A 19,701-nucleotide genomic window follows, 5' to 3' on the forward strand; every position below is an offset into this window, starting at 1 on the left:
TAAGAGTTAGCAAGAAAGCAGCAGAGGGTAGAAGGGGTGGAAGTGGAGGCCATGGATGTGGAAAAGTCAGAGGAGTTCTGAAAAGGTTTGGTGTTCAGTACACCATGAAATTAAAAGACACTTACTCCTTGGAAGGAAAGTTATGACCAACCTAGAGAGCATATTCAAAAGCAGAGATATTACTTTGCCAACAAAGGTTCGTCTAGTCAAGGCTATGGTTTTTCCTGTGGTCATGTATGGATGTGAGAGCTGGACTGTGAAGAAGGCTGAGCGCCAAAGAATTGATGCTTTTGAACTGTGGTGTTGGAGAAGACTCTTGAGAGTCCCTTGGACTGCAAGGAGATCCAACCAGTCCATTCTGAAGGAGATCAGCCCTGGGATTTCTTTGGAAGGAATGATGCTAAAGCTGAAATTCCAGTACTTTGACCACCTCATGGGAAGAGTTGACTCATTGGAAAAGACTCTGATGCTGGGAGGGATTGGGGGCAGGAGAAGGGGATGACAGAGGATGAGATGGCTGGATGGCATCACTGACTCGATGGACGTGAGTCTGGGTGAACTCCGGGAGTTGGTGATGGACAGGGAGGCCTGGCGTGCTGCGATTCATGGGGTCGAAAAGAGTCGGACACGACTGAACGACTGATCTGATCTGATCAAACAGTCAAAACGTATTTTATAAAAATATACCACTTATAATGTCTGCCCAAGAAAAAGACATCAGGGAACAAACCTAATAAAATATTTGCATGACCTCTGTGGAAAAAAATTATAAAACCAGTGCGTAAGTATTAAAGAAGGCCTATTTAACCAGAGATATAAAGCTAACTAAATGGACAGGAAGACCCAATATTTACAATGTATATTTCCCCCCCTTAAAACCAAAATCCCAACAAGTACACCCAAAGACATGTACAAGAACTCCACAGCAGCATGATTCGTAATAGCCTCAAACTAAAACAAACCAAATATCCATCAAAAGTAAAAATGGACAAATTACAATCATGAAATGGTTTATACAGCAATGAAAATAAACTACAGCCACACACAATTCAACAAAAAAATTTCAAAAACATAAAAGAAGCCACCAAAGGAACGCCGATTCCGTTCACAGCAAGTTTGCGTGTGTGCTGTCGCTCAGTTGTGTCCAACTCTTTGTGACCCCATGGACTGCAGCCGGCAGGCTTCTCTGTTCACGGGGTTCTCCAGCAAGAATACTGGGGCGGATATCCATTCCCTTCTCCAGGGGATCGTCCTGACCCAGGGATTGAACCCAGGTCTCCTACACTGCAGGCGGATTCCTTAGCGTCTGAGCCACCAGGGAAGCCCCAAGTTTAGAGACAAACAATGCTAACCTATTAGCTAACCTATTATGTTAAAAGTCAGGATGATAGTTTTCCCTGGGCAGGAAGAGAGAATACTGATTAGGAAGAAGCACAAGGGGTGGTTCTGGGGTGCTGGAAATGTTTTATTTCTTCCTTAAGTAGTAATTATGCATGTATATTCACTTTATGATAACTCAACAACCACAATGCTTACAATTTGTGTTATTCTGTATCAATGTTATACTTTGATAAAATGGAAATGTACTAATGTCTGCAATTTACTTTGAAATGCATCCAAAAAATAAGGTGGATTGATGCACTGAGGGATAGATAGATGTATTATAAAGAAAATACTATAAAATGGTAATGGTAGAATCTGAGTGATGGATATAAAGGTGTGCATTGCAAAACTCTCTACTTCATCATATGTTTGAAATTTTTCATTTGGAGGAAAAAAATCTCAATGAGTTTTCTTGTAGAACTTCACAAGCTGATTCTAAAATTGTGTAAAATTAAAAGGGCAAGATTAGCCAAAACAGTTTGGCTCCCCAATTAATATAAGTATTACATAAATGTGTATATGGGTTTACAAAGTGAGAAATATTACTACATAAGGAGAAGCAAAGAAGTAGGAAAAAAAAAAAAATAGAACATAATTATGGTAATCCAGGCAGGAAATGCTGGGCTTACAGTGATCATCTAAACTTATTATTTCTCCATTTTATAAGAAATAGTAAAATTATAAGAAACTTCCAAGAGACATAAAGTAAGGATCTATGACATTATAAACATGAAGACCTTCGTTCAAATCATGCAATTCAATAATTCCATATCTACTCACCATTCTTCCGCTCACTAAGTGGAGGCAAATTGGGATTCCTGCCAGGGTGGAGGCCGAGGGTCAGCTCGGGCTGCAAGGAGAGCTCCTGCAGTTCATTGGCAACAGCCTCGCTCTGGGGGCTGGGAGCCGCGGACAGGGACACCAGAACGGGTTCATCGTCATTCTCGCCGGCCCCTCCTCCGTCCAGCCCATTCACAGCAATGACGGAAGGGGGCAGGCACACTACACCGGAGAAATCCACCTTGGCTTTCGTGATGGCAACCTGGAAACGGAGAAGGAAACGCAAAGTTCAGATGTGGAAAAGAGACAATTCCACTGAGTACAGAATGCTGAATACTAATATTATATCACTGGTACGCTACCACTATTCTTTTTTTTTTTTTTTTTGCTACCACTATTCTTAAAAAGCTTTTTGTAACGTAAGCTAGCATTATTATTAAATTAATATTTACTATGCTCACAGAGTGCATGAGATTTCAAGTCTGGCAACTGTCCTCAACTGTATCACTCAGGAGGACAGTGTACAATTGAAATAAAACCAATGCACAAACATGTCGATATATGGCAAAAAACATCACAATATTCTAAAGTAATTATCCTCCAATTAAAATAAATTTTTAAATAAATAAAATACTATAGAAATAAGAAAAACCAACGCACACACATGTCTCATAGGATAAAAAGAAACAGTAGCAAGGAGAAAGAGGTATGAGATCACGGTTACCTTCCAACTACTAAGGAAAAATATCTTGAGAAATAACACTTCATGAGTACAAGATATTAAAGTATATTGTACCAACTTAATCTGGGGGAGAAAATTTCTTATAGAAAAGAATTCCTTAACCACTAGATTCCACATGGAAATATGGAGATGTTTGTTTGATAATGGATAATTGCTCAAATTTTTTAAAATTTTTATACAACTTTTAAAGGTTACTTTCCATCTAAATACTGGCTATATTCCCCGTTTTGTACACTACATCCTTGATCGTATCGGACACCCAACAGTCTGTACCTCCCATTCCTCTTCCATCCATATTGCCTCTCCACCCCCACCAGCCTCCACTGGAAACCACTAGCTTATTCCCTGTATCTGTGCGTCTGCTTCTTTTTTGTTATATTCACTAGTTGATGGCACATTTTTAGATTCCACACGTAAGTGATATCAGACAATACCTGTCTTTCTATGACTTATTTTACTAACAAAATGCCCTCCAAGTCCATCCATGTTGCTGCAAACGGCAAAAACTCTGTTCTTTTTCATGGCTGAATAGTGTTCCGCTGTGTGTATGTGTGTGTACACACACACATATATATACGTACGTGTGTGTATATATATGTGTGTATCATGTCTTCCTTATCCACTCATCTGTTGATAGGCACTTAGGTTGTTTCCGTGTCTTGCCAAGTGTAAATAATGCTGTTATGAACACTGAGGTGCATATTATCTTTTCAAAGCAGTGGTTTTGGTTTTTAGCTCAAATATTTTAACCTACCTGAATATTTAATCATAGTACCCAGGAATGGGATACTAAAATGCAAAACACACAGCAACATAAGAAAAAGATCTTTAAAAATGAAAAAGAATACGAATAACATGAAAGTCTTTTCAAAAACATGAGAATTAATGGTTAAGGGAATTAAGACTATATTCACCCACCAAATCCTGTGGAATTATGAAGAAGATTTTTTTCAAATCATTTAAAATGCAGAAAATGTTTATTTAAAGTTTTAAAAAGTAAGATATAAAAATACATACTCATATAAAAATATTGCACAGGGGAAAAAAGACCATAAAGAGTTACTCAGTCATGTCCAACTCTTTGTGACTTCATGGACTATAGCCCACCAGGCTCCTCTGTCCATGGGCTTTCCAGGCAAGAATACTGGAGTGGGTTGCCATTTCCTTCTCCAGGGGATCTTCCCGACACAGAGATCAAACCAGGGTCTCCTGCACCGCAGGCAGATTCTTTACCAACTGAAGCCATGAGGAAGTTTACCAAAACACAAAATGGGTTCTGTTTGTTGGACTATGAAAATTTTTAGTTTCCAAATTTTCTCTAAAACATATATTGCTTTTTATAATGAAAAGGCTATAATTCTTAATCTAAAAAGAGGACTTAGGGGCTCCCTGAAGACTTTAGTGAGGACTTGCATCTAATGTGCTTCAGATGAAGAAATCACCAAAATATTGGAAAGCCATGAAATGAAGAAAGACATTGAAACGAAAAGGACCATCACATCCACCTTCATGTAAAGCTTTCCCTGTGCCCAAAGCTAACTGTAGTTCTGGTTGATCCTCATAAAATACAAAGGAAAGGAAATGATCCAGGTAAGAGCAATTAAAGGGGGAGGGGTTTGACATTAAGAAGAACAGGGATATTAAGAAGGACTCTCTACTCCAAAAAGGATGAAAGAGAGTGAGTGAGGGATGTTCAAAAGAAAAAATATATACTAGGAACTCAATAGTCCAAGAGACAGTGCGGGCAAACACTGGAAACAACTGTTAAAGGGTTGGAAAATTTTAGGAATTATATAATAACAAATGCCTACCAAGAAAACCCAGAATCTGACCTTCAAAGAATTTTGCCCATCTTGTCTATGATTACCATCATTTAAGCCATGTCTCTATGTGTACCGGGAGAAAACAATTATTATACATGATTAATCCATCTGGCTTGTTTGCTAATAGCATGTTTGCTTTCCTTAACAGGAGCCTTTTCAGACTAAAAAATTCAATTTTATGTTATTCAAAAATCCTTTGAGGGGAGAAGAGCTCTGTGTGGGGGGCTGTGGGCCGGCTCTCCATGTACCACATGGAGGAGCTGCAGCCTGGCTCCAGGAAGCCTGAGTGCCCAGCCTCTCCCTGAGCCCCGTCTGCCCCTGCCCTCCGCCACCCCTGCATCTGCAGCCCTTCCCCAAACTCTGTGGGACAGACCCTGTGCTCTCCATCCCCAGACAGGCTCCGGGCAGTGGGGTGTGGGCTTAGGGTCTGCCAAAAGTCACTCGAGTTCATGACTGAGCCACATCTTTCCTTGTCCCCTGCAGGAGAGAGAAACCAACCAGAAGCCCCAGAGCCTAAGTGTTTCTCAGACATGCTGTGTGGCCTCAGGTCCCATCTTTGGGTTCCAGTCTATTTTGTCAAGTGAAGAGGCCAATTTCGATTCCTAGCAATGAGGTAGGGACCAGGTAGTCTGAATGTTTCTTAGCTATAAAACACCTAGAAATGCTGGATAAAACTGAACAAGCGTTTTAAATGCATAGCTGAACTAACAAGAAAGTAGAGAAACCCCTGGCTCCAGGAATGAGGCAGGAACTAGGAATCACAGAGATGACACGAAAGTAGTCAAGATGCTGTGCAGCACACGGTTGGCTCTGGGAAAGCTGCTGGTCTTGGTGGCCATACAGCTTAGGTTTTAATATCCACAGAGGACAGAAAAGGAGGTTTTGAGTCTGACAGGCTAGGGAGCTGGACTGAAACTTCTCTGTAAAGTTGGATTCAATTTCACTGAAGTATAAATCAGTGAAATTTTAGATTAAAAAAAAAAACAACAACAACAGGGTTGGGGGGTAATCCTTTGAGACTCAAACTCCTTAGGATAGAATCCTCAATCACCCTGAAACATATGAGCATGCTCACACAGACACACAAACGCACATAGATGATGGCACTGAAAAGTGAGTTTAAACACACACACACTCTCTCTCTCTCTCTCTCCTCCCAACCCCCCCAAATGAGTCCTAAGGAAAGCAGGAGCAGGATAGTACCAAAACTTCAACTTTAGGGTTGTGAAGATACACTGGAACATTACTCAGCCACAAAAAAGAAGGAAATACTGCTATTTGCAAAAATACGGAGAGACCTTGAGCACATCAAGCTAAGTTAAATAAATCAGACAGAAAAAGACAAATATATGAAATCTAAAAAACAAAACAAAAATAAAAACTCACACACAAAAAAGATCACACTTGTAGTTACCAGAAGTGGGGGTAGGAGGTGGAGGAATTGAATGAAGGTTGTCAAAAATACAAACTTCTAATCATAAGTAGAGCTAACACTGTTATATGGCATATTTGAAAGTTTTTAAAGAAGTATATCCTAAGAGCTCTCATCACAAAGAAGAAAACATTTTTCATTTATATGAGATGATGAATGTTAACAAAACTGACTGTGGTAAACATTTCACAGTATATGTAAGTCAAGTCATTACGTACACCTTACACCTTAAACTTACACAGTGCTATGTTATCCATTATATCTCAATAAAACTGGGGAAAGACATTTGCTAAGTCATTATAGACTGTATGAGTTCATACCTCTCATTAGAAAAGGAGAAGTTTAACTGAGATGGTAACAGCTGTGTGTGTACACAGCAGACAGACCCTGCAAATAGTATTTGCACATTTAACATCCACTTGATAAAACACTTGTGCATAAGACAAAAGCAAATGAAAGACACTTAAAAGATAATCTGGGGACCAAGACAGGCAGGTCTCGAGGAAAATCTGAATGATATAAGAAGATTGGACAGGAATCAGCAAACCTCATTCAAGTACTCCAGGTAAGCTGCTGGGGCAGAATCATACTTTCATATAAAAAGTTCTTAACAAAACAGCAAAATCTCCTTATTTCAGACTTCACTGATATCAGTGAGTCTCCAACCAAGTATGAGATTAAGAAAAATTTTATGCTACCTGAAGGAGGGGTAGGATAAAAGAATGTCAGTAATTTTATAGTGTTTACCAGATTAAGAGAAAAACTAAAATACTGCCTCATAATGTATAATTGTTAACAATTACAAAAGAGACTAACACATAACACAATGTTAATATGTCAATGTTAACATTTCTCATTTCAAATGAGAATACATTTCAAATGTACTTCTCATTTCAAATGAGCTATTTTTGCATTTAAAATGGCCTGGCAATAGTATTTCTCAATGTGGAGTTTCAGCTTTGTAAGATGCAAAAATTCTAGAGATCTGTTGGACAATAATGTGAATATACTTATTTTGAACTGTGGTGTTAGAGAAGACTCTTGAGAGTCCCTTGGACTGCAAGGAGATCCAACCAGTCCATTCTAAAGGAGATCAACCCTGGGTGTTCTTTGGAAGGACTGATGCTGAAGCTGAAACTCCAATACTTTGGCCACCTCGTGTGAAGAGTTGACTCATTGGAAAAGACTCTGATGCTGAAAGGACTGCGGGCAGGAGGAAAAGGGGACAACAGAGGATGAGATGGCTGGATGGCATCACCGACTCGATGGACGTGAGTTTGAGTGAACTCCGGGAGTTGGTGAGGGACAGGGAGACCTGGCGTGCTTCGATTCATGGGGTCGCAGAGAGTCGGACACGACTGAGCGACTGAACTGAGCTATCCACTTAAAAATGATTAAGATGGTAACTTTAATAGCATGTGTTTTTTACCACAATAATTTTGAAATAGCTTGGCAAGATCTCTGCTTAAGAAATAATTTACTAAACTAACCCATATTAGTCACTGAGTTTGAAAGAATAAATTGTCTATTCTTTAAAGTGCCCTTGAATTTATTTTTCAGTAATTCAAAACAACCTTTCTCCTATTACTTTGAATTAGAAAATTATTATTGCTAAGATGCAGAGATCTGACATTCACATGTGTTACTGCTCCCAAAAGACAATAAAGATCCACCCATCACATGATATCATGATTTTTTTAATGAAGCAAATGAAGTTAAACTGCATAAGTCTGTAATTCTGGTATGTACTTAATACACATAACCAATACTTCTTTAAAAAAAAAAAAAAATTTTTTTTCTCTTTAAAAGAAACCAGAATATGGCCCCTCAAAGAAAGTCAAACCAAGTCCAGGCATGAAGAAAAATGAGGTTAAAAAGTGATGTTTTTTACTCGTGCATTTTTAGTAGATTACAGAAAGGAATATCAAATTCTGTAATGACCTGGACCATGAATGCCTGCCACTATCTTGAATGAAAGAAAATGCAGTTTGAAAAACTTTTATTCAGTGTTCCATTCAGAATTTATTTTAATAGTTTAGCACCTGATTGTGAAAGTTGCTCAGTCATGTCCTGCTCTTTGCAACCCCATGAACTACACAGTCCATGGAATTCATACTGGAGTGGGTAGCCTTTCCCTTCTCCAGGGGATCTTCCCAACCCAGGGATTGAACCCAGGTCTCCCACAGTGCATGCAGATTCTTTACCAGCTGAACTGGTAAAGGGATTAAGTTCCATATTTATAATATTATTAAGGGCTTGAAGAATTCACATGAAAATCTTACATACCTATATAGATAGTTTACCACACATTTTACCAGGCAAGTTACATGCTATAGAAGTCTTTAATTGAAAGATTTCAAGTTAATTGATTTCAATTTAATTGAAATATTTCTTTTAAAATGCTAACATTAAATGGTATTACAATAAAATTCTTCCATAAAAAATCATTAGGGGCAGGTGGAACAGATGAAACAAGAGTGGCCCAACACTGGTAACTGCTGAAGCTCTATATTGGGCATATGGAGACTCATTACACTATTGTTCTCTCTATACTGACGTATGTTGGCTAACATTCTTATAATTTAAAAAAAATTTTTTTAAACAAGAGTCTTCCATAGAACAAAGTAAAGACCTGGTAAGACATAAAGCAAGGTTTCCTTAATCTTCTCCTTAGAAAATAAGCCAAACAAAAGTCTATTGCAAGCACTGACAAAAGACAAGAGAGAATATTTAGCATGAAATATATACACTGGGAAGATTTATTTCTCCAACAAACATACCTATTTTCTACTCACTTTTAAACAGCCCACAGGAGAAAGTCCTAGTCAACTGGGAATCCAGAGACAAGAACCAAAAATGCTGGCATTGCCATCATAGATTAAGTCTACCAGTTCTTGAATACTCCTAAAATTTTATTTACTGTACAATTTGCATGAAAAAGAAAAGCTGAAAGAGTAATATTTATCTCAGATTATATGTATAATGCTATTTAGAAAAATTTTAAAGTTATGTCTCAAAATACCTTCCGAAATATCTCAAAGGAAAGGTAATTAAAATAACCAAGAGAAAAATATCTGCATCACGTTTTAGTGGTGTGAATTTACACTTCTACTGAGTCCAAAGCCAAACTTTCTTTTTCATCATGGAATCACCAACTTCCATTTCTTGACTGCTGATTCACATTCGATCAGTAGCAGCCAGAACCAAAACAGTGTGGGGGCAGGGTCATCTCCCACAACCCATCTGTTTCCCTCTCCTGCTGGCCCGGTTCCGCCTCATCTTTTCTCCTCCCAACCCCCTTTGTGGGCCGCCTGCCTTCTGCTGGTGCCGAGCGGCATATGTAACCAGAAGCAACGGCACAAAATGTGTCAGAGAAATGGAAGAGCTCAGGCAGACAGCTGATAAATCTGAAAAAGTATACACTATCATGATTTTGTATTATGACCCATGATAAGAGAGTTTCACACAACCAAACGATATGGTTCTTCAAAAAAAAAAGCTTCTCCGTATAAAAAGTGGTTTTTAAAATCAATTAATGAAACTTTTTTTAGCTGTACAGATTTTTACTTTTATTCCCCTCGATTTACTTTAACAGATAAACCAAATCTTTAAAACGCTTACTGTGTAAGCCTTGCACTCCCAGAAGTTCAACTATTCTGATGGACAGGCCATAAAAAGAGGTCTCAAGACTACACTGAAAAGAAAAGGGACCTAGCTAAGACTAGCCTTCCAGATACCCCCACCAAAGTGGCAGGCAGGTACTCTCCTGGACCCACTAGGCAGGCCCAGTCACTTGCTGAATGACACCACGTGGACCAAGTTAACACCACGTGGAACAGAACACCACCCAAGCTATGCCCCGCCCAAATGCCTTACCTACATTGGGAGACACAATAAATGACATCGGATTTCTTAACATCAGCACTGGAAACCGAGATAGAATATGCTTTCAAAGTCTCAGAAAAAAATTATTTTCAAACTGGAATTGCTTATATAGCCTATCACTCAAGTAGGAAGGCATTTCAAGTAACAAACTTTACCACCCAAGTAATTTTTTTTCAGAAAACTTCCCTGGATCTTCAGCTTTTGCTCACTTCAAGTTTTCAGCTCCTTCCAATCATTCTACAGGGAATCAGCCATCAAAGTCTTTCCTCTTATTCCAACAAAACATGTAAGAGCTAACAATAGAGAACTGCCTCTTCAGTAACAGCAGTGCAGCGCCCTTCAGAGCACCTGCTTCACTTCTCATTTCTCCCCTCTAAGCAGCTACTGCGGCTTTCCACTTGTGACCGCCTAGAATCGCCTCTTCTTCTGCAACCCACCTTCTTCTCCCTATTATCACTTGCCAATAGGCTATGTTTCCATAATATCCTGGGCTTGCTTCTCACTGCTTGCTTTTACTACTATTAAAACAGACTGACCCTCCACTAGGCAGTCAAGTGCACTGAGGAAAGAGATTCTGTCCAGAAAGAGATTCTGTCCTACTGTCTTTTTGACTCAAGTACCTGGATATTATACTTGACACGGAATAAGAACTCAATGAACATTTGCTCATCTACTGACTATATTAACGTCGTGGAAACCACATGACATATAAACAGTCAGCACTGATACAAAAAAAAAAAAAAGAGAAGAAGGTCTGCGGGGAGCGAGCTCCGCCTCTGGCAAAGGTCATGAGGAAGGAAGCTTGGCATACGCAAAGGCGGGATCAAGCCTCAGGAGTCTCCCTGGAAATTCTCGAGCAATCTACCCCCAAAACCAGAGTCTGCCTACTTTCTGCTTTGTGCTTTCACCTACACCTCTGACTTTACGGGGGGGGGGCTGTCCCCCACTACCTCTCTGAAAAAAGAGTTAGCTTACAGCTCCAGTTAATAATTCCTGGGTGTGACAGTGTTTCAACCTACAAACTCCCTTGGAAGTCCTCTAGCCTGCCTGAATAGGTTTTTCTGGCCACATGTGATTGCTCAGAGCCTCCAAACTGAGAGGCATGAGATGTTCTAAACTGTCTAAATACAGATTCCTTTGAGCAGTTAAAAGATTGATTAGAAATTGTATTGGTGAAGGGATTTTCACTTGTTGGGCCAATGTTTGCTGCTAAGTTTCCATATCCCTTATCTGCTGTGTCCCTGGCAGTGTATTGATTAATAGAATTGGTGTAAGTAGTAGCTTTAATGTTTGTAACCTGGGACCCTTGAGTTAATTCTTTTTCTTGTTATAGCCCACCACATCTTTGCTCTGTAGGAATGCAACTTTATCTAATGCTTTTTGGAGGCTGGCGCCTGACTTTAGAATAATCACCTTTAGAGAAAAAGGCCTCCGGGCCAGAAGATGATGCAAATCACCTAAGCTTTTGCATATGATAAGTTTGCAGGAAGAAAGCCTGGCTTGCTGCATGACTCTACCCCTTCCCCCATTATCCTCTATGCATAACTTAAGGTATAAAAACTACTTTGGAAAATAAAGTGTGGGCCTTGTTCACCGAAACTTGGTCTCACCATGTCGTTCTTTCTCTTACCTTCTGGCTGAATTATTCAGCCTCTTTTCTCCACTGAATTTCCTCACTGAGCTATCCTTATTTCAGCCTCTTTTCTCCACTGAATTTCCTCACTGAGCTATCCTCATTCTATTACTCTTTATATCCTTAATTAACGTTTAATTAAGCAATTGTTTCCTGATCCTCGCCAACGCCGTCCCCACTTCGAATTCCCTGGATCCACCGGGGCTGGACCCCGGCAAAGGTCTGTCACAGGTAGGTATTTATGTTTAAATAAAAATACACACAAGATCAGAAAAGGTTCCTAAGACACTGAAGTTTGAGAACAGTCATAAAAAATGGACAATGTTACAGAACAGAATGGGGCTTCCCAGGTGGTAAAGAATCCATCTGCCAAGGCAGGAGATGTAAGAGACATGGGTTCAATCCCTGGGTGGGGAAGATCCCCTGGAGGAGGGCACGGCAACGCACGCCAGTATTCTTACCTGGAGAATCCCATGGACAGAGGAGCCTGGCAGGCTACAGGCCATGGGGTTGCCGTGAGTCAGACACGACTGAGCGACTCAGCACACGTGCACGCACAAAACAGAAATAGGCTCACACACATGCAGAAGAGACTCGAGTTGTCAAAGGGAGGGAGGCACGGGGGAGGGAAGCACTGGGCGTCTGGGATTATACAGAGACTGGACGAACAACAAGGTCCGGCTGTATACCACAGGGAGCTATATTCGGTATCCTGTGATAAACCAGAATGGAAAAATATTTGGAAAAGTATATATATATTAACTGAGTCACTTTGCTGTACAGCAGAAATTAACAGAGTATAAATCGACTATACGTCAATAAACACTTTTAAACGGGTACTACTGACAAGATTCACTTATTTTTTTATTCATTCTCTCAATAAATATCTACTGAGTACCTACTCCATGCCAGGTATTCTTCTGGGTGCTGAGGGATGCTACAATGAATAAAACAAATTCCTGCCCTCAGGGAGCTTACATTCTTCCAGGAAAAAGAAGAGCCTAAACAAAAACATGGGTGTGAAAAGGTGTGGAAGATTTCTAAAAAGGCAATCGCATACAAGCTACATGAGATGTGCCCTGAATAGCAAGCTGAGCTTCACTCTAGGAAACAGGAATAAATCAATTACAGTTCAATATAAAATAAAATAAAAATTTAAAGTAGGGAACAGCATGATCAAACCATGTTTTGGAGGATTAATCTGGCAGTGGAATAAATACTGGATTGGCAAAAAGGACTATGAGGTTGGGAAAAAAGTTACAAAGCTACTTTCATTAGGCGAAGAATAACTTACTGAAATCCTGAATTGCAGTAGTCAATGCAGAAAGACAGGAACTGTCACACACAACATGGAGCCATACCTGGCACAGAGCAGAAAGTCAAATCTCTGCTGAGTTAATGAATAAGAGAGAATTTTTAAGTGATACAGTTGGTTTGTATTTGGTTATGGGGGGAGTGAAGAAAAGGAGGTATCAAAGATGATACCGTGGTTTTAAGCCAGAATGACTGCAGAACACTAATTCTGCTAATAGAAACAGGGAAGAGAGGAGACGACCTGAGGGGATAATGAATGTGATTTTGGGTACTGGATGCAGGAGCCAAAGTGAGACAATAGAAACATCATTTCAGTTCCCTGGTGGTTCAGACAGTAAGGAATCTGCCTTCAATGAGGGAGACCCAGGTTCAATTCCTGTGTCAGGAAGATCCCCCGGAGAAGGGCATGGCAATCCATGCCAGTATTATCTTTTTTTTTCTTTTTTTTTACTTTTTTTAAATTTATTTTTTAATTGAAGGATAATTGCTTTTCAGAATTTTGTTGTTTTCTGTCAAGCCTCAACATGAATCAGACATAGGTATACATATATCCCCTCCCTTTTGATCCTCCCTCCCATCTTCCTTCCCTTCCCACCCATCTAGGTTGACACAGAGCCCGTTTGAGTTTCCTAAGCCATACAGCAAATTCCTGTTGGCTATCTATTTTATATATGGCAATGTAGGTTTCCATGCTACTCTTTCCATGCATCTCACCCTCTCCTGCCCTCTCCCCATGTCCATAAGTCTATTCTCTATGTCTGTTTCTCCACTGCTGCCCTGTAAATACACTCAATACCATTTTTCTAGATTCCGTATATACGTGTTAGAATACGATATTTATCTTTCTCTTTCTGACTTACTTCACTCTGCATAAATAGGTTCTCGGTTCATCCACTTCATTAGAACTGACTCAAACGTGTTCCTTTCTATGGCTGAGTAATATTCCATTGCGTCTATGTACCACAACTTCCTTATCCATGCATCTGTTGATGGACATCTAGGTTGCTTCCATGTTCTAGCTACTGTAAATAGTGCTGCAATGAATGTTGGAGTCCATGTGTCTTTTTCAATTTTGGTTTCCTCAGGGTATACGCCTAGGAGTGGGATTGCTGGGTCAATGGTGGTTTATTCCTCGTTTTTTAAGGAATCTCCATACCATCTTCCATAGTGGCTGTATCAATTTACATTCCCACCAACAGTGCAAGAACATTCCCTTTTCTCCACACCCTCTCCAGCATTAATCATTTGTAGACTTTTTGACGATGGCCATTCTGATTGGTGTCAGGAGATACCTCATCGTAGTTTGATTTTAATTTCTCTAATAATAAGCAACGTTGAGCATCTCTTCATGTGTTTGTTAGCCATCTGTATGTCTTCTTTGGAGAAATGTCTGTTTAGGTCTTTTCCCCACTTTTTAACTGGGTTGTTTGTTTTTCTGGTATTGAGTTGTAGGAGCTGCTTATATATTTTGGAAATTAATCCTTTGTCAGTTGTTTCATTTGCTATTACACTCCAGTATTCTTGCCAAGAGAATTCCACAGACAGAAGAGCCTGGAGAGCTACATAGTCCACAGGGTCACAAAGCGCTGGACACGACTGAGTGACTAACATTTTCACTCATATACATATGGAAAACATGGACACGAGTAGAAGGACAGAAACAAAAAGGAATATAAGAATAGGAAGAAAACAGGAAAAAAAAAAAGACAGTAAGAGGAAAAGGCAGAGGCACAGATACAAGGGAACGGTAAATTGTTATCATACCTGACTCTGGTGGTAACTCAGGAAGGCCCAGTCTCACATTGCCTACTTTGAGGTTTAGACCATCCCTCTGATTCCTAAAATTATCATATACAGCTGAGTATCTAATTACATATCGGTACTTTCTACTCACACTATTTTAGAAGAAGCTCAATAAAGCTGTAACTTTATAATGCTGAGGGGCAACCAGCTGTCCCCAAACTTAAAGACACAAGTAAGCTCAAGGGCTTATAAAAAGGACATGAACGTACCAGCTGGAAGCAGGAGAAATAAATAAAAACATTTAAAATCAAGAAAAGTAGAATATGTGTTTTATCTGCAGGTTCAACTCTTTTTCCTTGTATTACCTCTCCACACCATTCTCTACCAGCCCCTGCCAGATACCCACGGCCGAGACCGCAACCTAAAGGTGCTGGGCACACATGGGAACACGCTGCACTGAGGGACGCTAACTGCCTTCAATCCCAGTGTCACTAAGAGGGCCTTCTGGGATGGATCTGACCTCCATTAATTCTCCCAACAAATATATATTGAATATCAGGCATTGTTCTAGGCACTGGGAGTGCAAGAGAAAATATTCCTTCTTTCAAGGAGCTCTACATTACAATGAAAGAGACACAGACACAAAAATAAATACACAGTAAAATAATTTCAGGTAACCATAACTTTTATGGGGGGGTGTGGGATGGCTGATTTAAATTAAATGCTCAAGAAAGGTCTCACTGAGGAGATAAGATCTGACCTGAGACTTGAATAACAGCCAACACTTAATGAGCACCTATGTGTGTGAGACACGTCATATGTGTGTATTCAACCTTCACAACATTAAGAGGTATTTACTCATATTATCCAATTTTTCACAGTTCAGGAAATGAAGGCACCGAGAGGTTAAACAGTAACTTGAACGCAGGCAATCAGGTTTCAGAACCCATGCTTCCAACCACTACACAATCTGACGCTACCTGAATTTGACAAGCAGCAGTCTACCATGCAGAGGAAACAGCATGTACAAGTTCAAAGGCCATGAGGCGGGAACGAGCTTGACATCTTCAAGGAATTAAAGACCAGCCTGGGCAGGGAGCAGAGGAAGAGGGTAGAGAAGTACATTCTATGAAACACCATATGCCCCATGAGGTTTTAAGCAATGGAGTGATATGATCTGATGTATGTTTTTGAAAGATCACTTTGACAGCTGCACAGAGAACAGATTGTAGGGGAAACTGTTCACCTTAGTCTGCTGCCTGATTTTCGAGTTTGGTATGTTCTGCCTGGCCCCCTAGAGACAACTGCAATAACACTGTTTCAGGGAAAAGTTATAATATGTGACCTGTATCTTAATACCTTGTATCACTGAGTTTGGTGATATGACCTTGGGCAAGTCACTCTGAATAAAAATTCTTAGCAATGGCACCCCACTCCAGTACTCTTGCCTGGAAAATCCCATGGACGGAGGAGCCTGGTAGGCTGCAGTCCATGGGGTTGCTGAGGGTCGGACATGACTGAGCGACTTCACTTTCACTTTTCACTTTCATGCATTGGAGAAGGAAATGGCAACCCACTCCAGTACTCTTGACTGGAGAATCCCAGGGACGGGGGAGCCTGGTGGGCTGCCGTCTATGGGGTCGCACAGAGTCGGACACAACTGAAGTGACTTAGCAGCAGCAGTCCTGTTCTCTTAAAGGATATTATGAGAAGTTATCCTTGAGAAGTACAGAGTTTAACTACCAGGTAGCCTTTTTTTTTTTTTTTTTGCATGCGAATATTTAATAGAAATTTGACAATTTGCCTTAACCCATCTCCAATTCCATCTCCCCCCACCCCCAAGAAAAGGCTGCCTGAGATTTAAAGCACTATTCTGGCAAGATGACTTCATTACATTCCTTGAACTATACTCATGCCCACAAACACTACAGATATGCTTTCCTTATGATTCCTAATCCCTCTTCTGCGGTACTCAAATGCGTTCTGATTTTTAACTGTGGAATTCTATTTGTCTTTTAGAAGTTTCTTCTCTAAGAGAAAGAATGATGGATGTTTAGAAGTCCACACGCTATGTATAAAATATCTGAATAAACTTAAATATGATCTGAACATACGTGTAATTTCACCTACAAAACTGCATAATCCGTCATGAGACAGTTTTCAAGGTAAGAGTTCTTCTGTCACCTCCTCTTTGACACTAAAACCTTACACTCCAATAAGTCAAGACAACCTGAAATGCTGCCAGGCCACAGTATAGAAAATCTGCCCTAGCGATGCTGTTCAGGTATGAATAATATGAAAAAAATTAGTTATTTTTGAACATACTGACTTTGGAATGAGAAACTTGTTGAGACAAACCTCATCGAGGGTGAAGACAAGCAGCAGTTGGGGGGAGAGGGAGGCGTGTACAGAACCGCGCTTTGTCTCCACACTACAATGGAGTGTTTGAGGAGAAGCGCTGTTTCCAGGGCCAGAGGCTCACGTCCTTAGGTTCCCCAAAGAGCTCTCTCCCCATAACTTAAGAGATGCTCCCTTCCTTATAAAACGAGCCCTGGATATTTCCTAAATCCTTGATCAAACATTTCAAAACACTGAGAACGAAATATCTGGCCATAAAAAGAAGAAAAAAATCCAGAAACTGTCACAATTTTATAGGACTCCAGCAAACTCAAATCCAAATACAGGAACACACTCTCAGAGAAGAAGTACACTGAAGACTCGAGTGTCTGTGGGTCAAGGAGAAGAGGCCAGACTACAGCTCCTAGGCACCCGCTGGTGCTACAACGAGGGACCCTCAGGACAATGTACATCTACGACAGCACTTGCCGCATTTGCAATGAAACACCAAGGTATGTCACCAGCACGCGTGCAGGCATGCATGCTTAGTCGCTAAGTCACGTCCAACTCTTTACAACCCCATGGACTGCAGCGCACCAGACTCATCTGTCCACGGGATTTCCCAGGCAAGAATACTGGAATGGGTTGCCATTTCCTTCTCCAGGGAATCTTTCGACCCAGGGGTCGAACACACATCTCCTGCATTGCAGGCGGATTCTTTATCACTGTGCCACCTGAGAAGCCTATGTCACCATCATACTCATCCATTACTCTTCTGATTACACTTTAATTATAAAAGCTACCCTATTAATTAAATGAATCTATTCTGACAAGATCAGTTACCATCTTTGGTATGGTATGGTATACCATATCAGAGCACTGGCTCTTCACATTACCTTCACAGTAAACAGTGCAGAATTTGTGTTTAAAAATATATTCTCAGTTGCTCATGGTCATCAATGGCTTCAATCAAGGCAGAATCTCTGGAAATATAATAAATCTCAAATAAAAACAGCTAAGTCATGGTCCATTATTCTTCCCTTCTGACAGCCTCTTGCTTCAAATAGTATTACTCTCAGCCAATTAATATTTTGAAAAAGGTGCTGAGAAGTTCTGTTGGGATAAAATGTAACAGACGTCAGGAAATATGTTAACTTCGGTACGATTATATTTAAAGTTCTGAAATAAAGAGGGAAAAAAGACTACAAGCAAAGAAATCCATGTCCCAAACAAAAAACACAATTAAAGTGTTTTCCAAAGCACTGTGGGACTCTCCACCTTACAACTACATCTAAGAGCAGATGCTGTAGAATTTGTAAAACTTTAAGACACACAGCAGCAGCCAGCAGTTAACACAGTGCATTTTGAAGGTGTCTGTGCAGGGAACATGATGTGGATACAGAAGAAGAAAAGGTAAGTGTACAGCAGCATGGAAAGCTTCTATTGTCTTCCTAGCATGTCCTGGGTTACCCATATCTGGACTTCTTTTACATGCTACTGCTACTGCTAAGTCGATTCAGTCGTGTCCGACTCTGTGCGACCCCATAGACGGCAGCCCACCAGGCTCCCCCGTCCCTGGGATTCTCCAGGCAAGAACACTGGAGTGGGTTGCCATTTTCTTATCCAATGCATGAAAGTGAAAAGTGAAAGTGAAGTCACTCAGTCGTGCCCGACTCCTAGCGACCCCATGGACTGCAGCCTACCAGGCTCCTCCGTCCATGGGATTTTCCAGGCAAGAGTACTGGAGTGGGGTGTCATTGCCGTCTCCATCTTTTACATAAGATGACAATAAACTTATATCATATTTAAAGTCACTATTATTTTACTTTTGAAAAAAAGTGAAGTGGTAGTTGCTCAGTCGTGTCCAACTCTTTGCGACCCCGTGGACTGAAACACACCCGCCTCCTCCGTCCCTGGGATTCTCCAGGCAAGAATACTGCAGTGGGTAGCCATTCTCTTCTCCAGGGGATCTTCCCGACTGGGGATCAAACCCACATCTCCTGCACTGCAGGCAGATTCTTCACCATCTGAGCCAGGGGGTTGCAAATGGTTGAACATAATGCTAATACATAATCTGGTGTCAGGAAGAGAATGCTTCATGCAAAAGAACATAACATTTGCAGTGAGCCTTCAGATACTGAAGACTGAAAAGCTAGTGATGACTGTTATGCAGTGAGAAAACACCTCATTAAAGCACTGCCTGATTATACTGGAATGCTTCAAGGGAAACAGGAAAGATTCAGAATGTTGTATGTGTTGGCTGCTTCTTGCCGCTTTCAACAATTTACATGAGAGGAGGGGTAAAAGACAACAAGGACCTACTGAATAGCACATGGAACTCCAGTGAATGTTATTAATACACGTGGCAACCCGGGTGGGAGGAGAGCCTGGGGGAGAATGGATACATGAGCATGTGTGGCTGAATCCCTTCTGCTGTTCACCTGAAACTACCACAACATTCTTAGTTGGCTAGACCCCGATACAAAACAAAAAGCTTAAAAAAAAGAAAAGAAAAAATGAGAGGTAAACAACTAGAGCAAGTTAGTTAATAAGAAGAGATATAAAGGAACATATCATTGCTAAGGAAGGTGTTCTCTTCCCTGTGGCCTGCAATCTCAATTGACTAAAA

The 19,701-nt window shown here is 40.5% G+C and overlaps 1 protein-coding gene across 1 annotated transcript in view; it reads right to left on the minus strand.

Moving 5' to 3' along the window:
* MRTFA (myocardin related transcription factor A) overlaps positions 1 to 19,701 on the minus strand; it is a 175,934-nt gene that overhangs the window by 130,897 nt on the left and 25,336 nt on the right. The window contains exon 2 of the mRNA XM_061418616.1: positions 2,164 to 2,425. The gene's annotated coding sequence lies outside the window, so the exon portion shown is untranslated. The remainder of the gene's footprint in view (positions 1 to 2,163; positions 2,426 to 19,701) is intronic.

Source organism: Bos javanicus, chromosome 5 (genome assembly GCF_032452875.1).
Source record: "Bos javanicus breed banteng chromosome 5, ARS-OSU_banteng_1.0, whole genome shotgun sequence".
Classification (NCBI taxonomy): domain Eukaryota; kingdom Metazoa; phylum Chordata; class Mammalia; order Artiodactyla; family Bovidae; genus Bos; species Bos javanicus.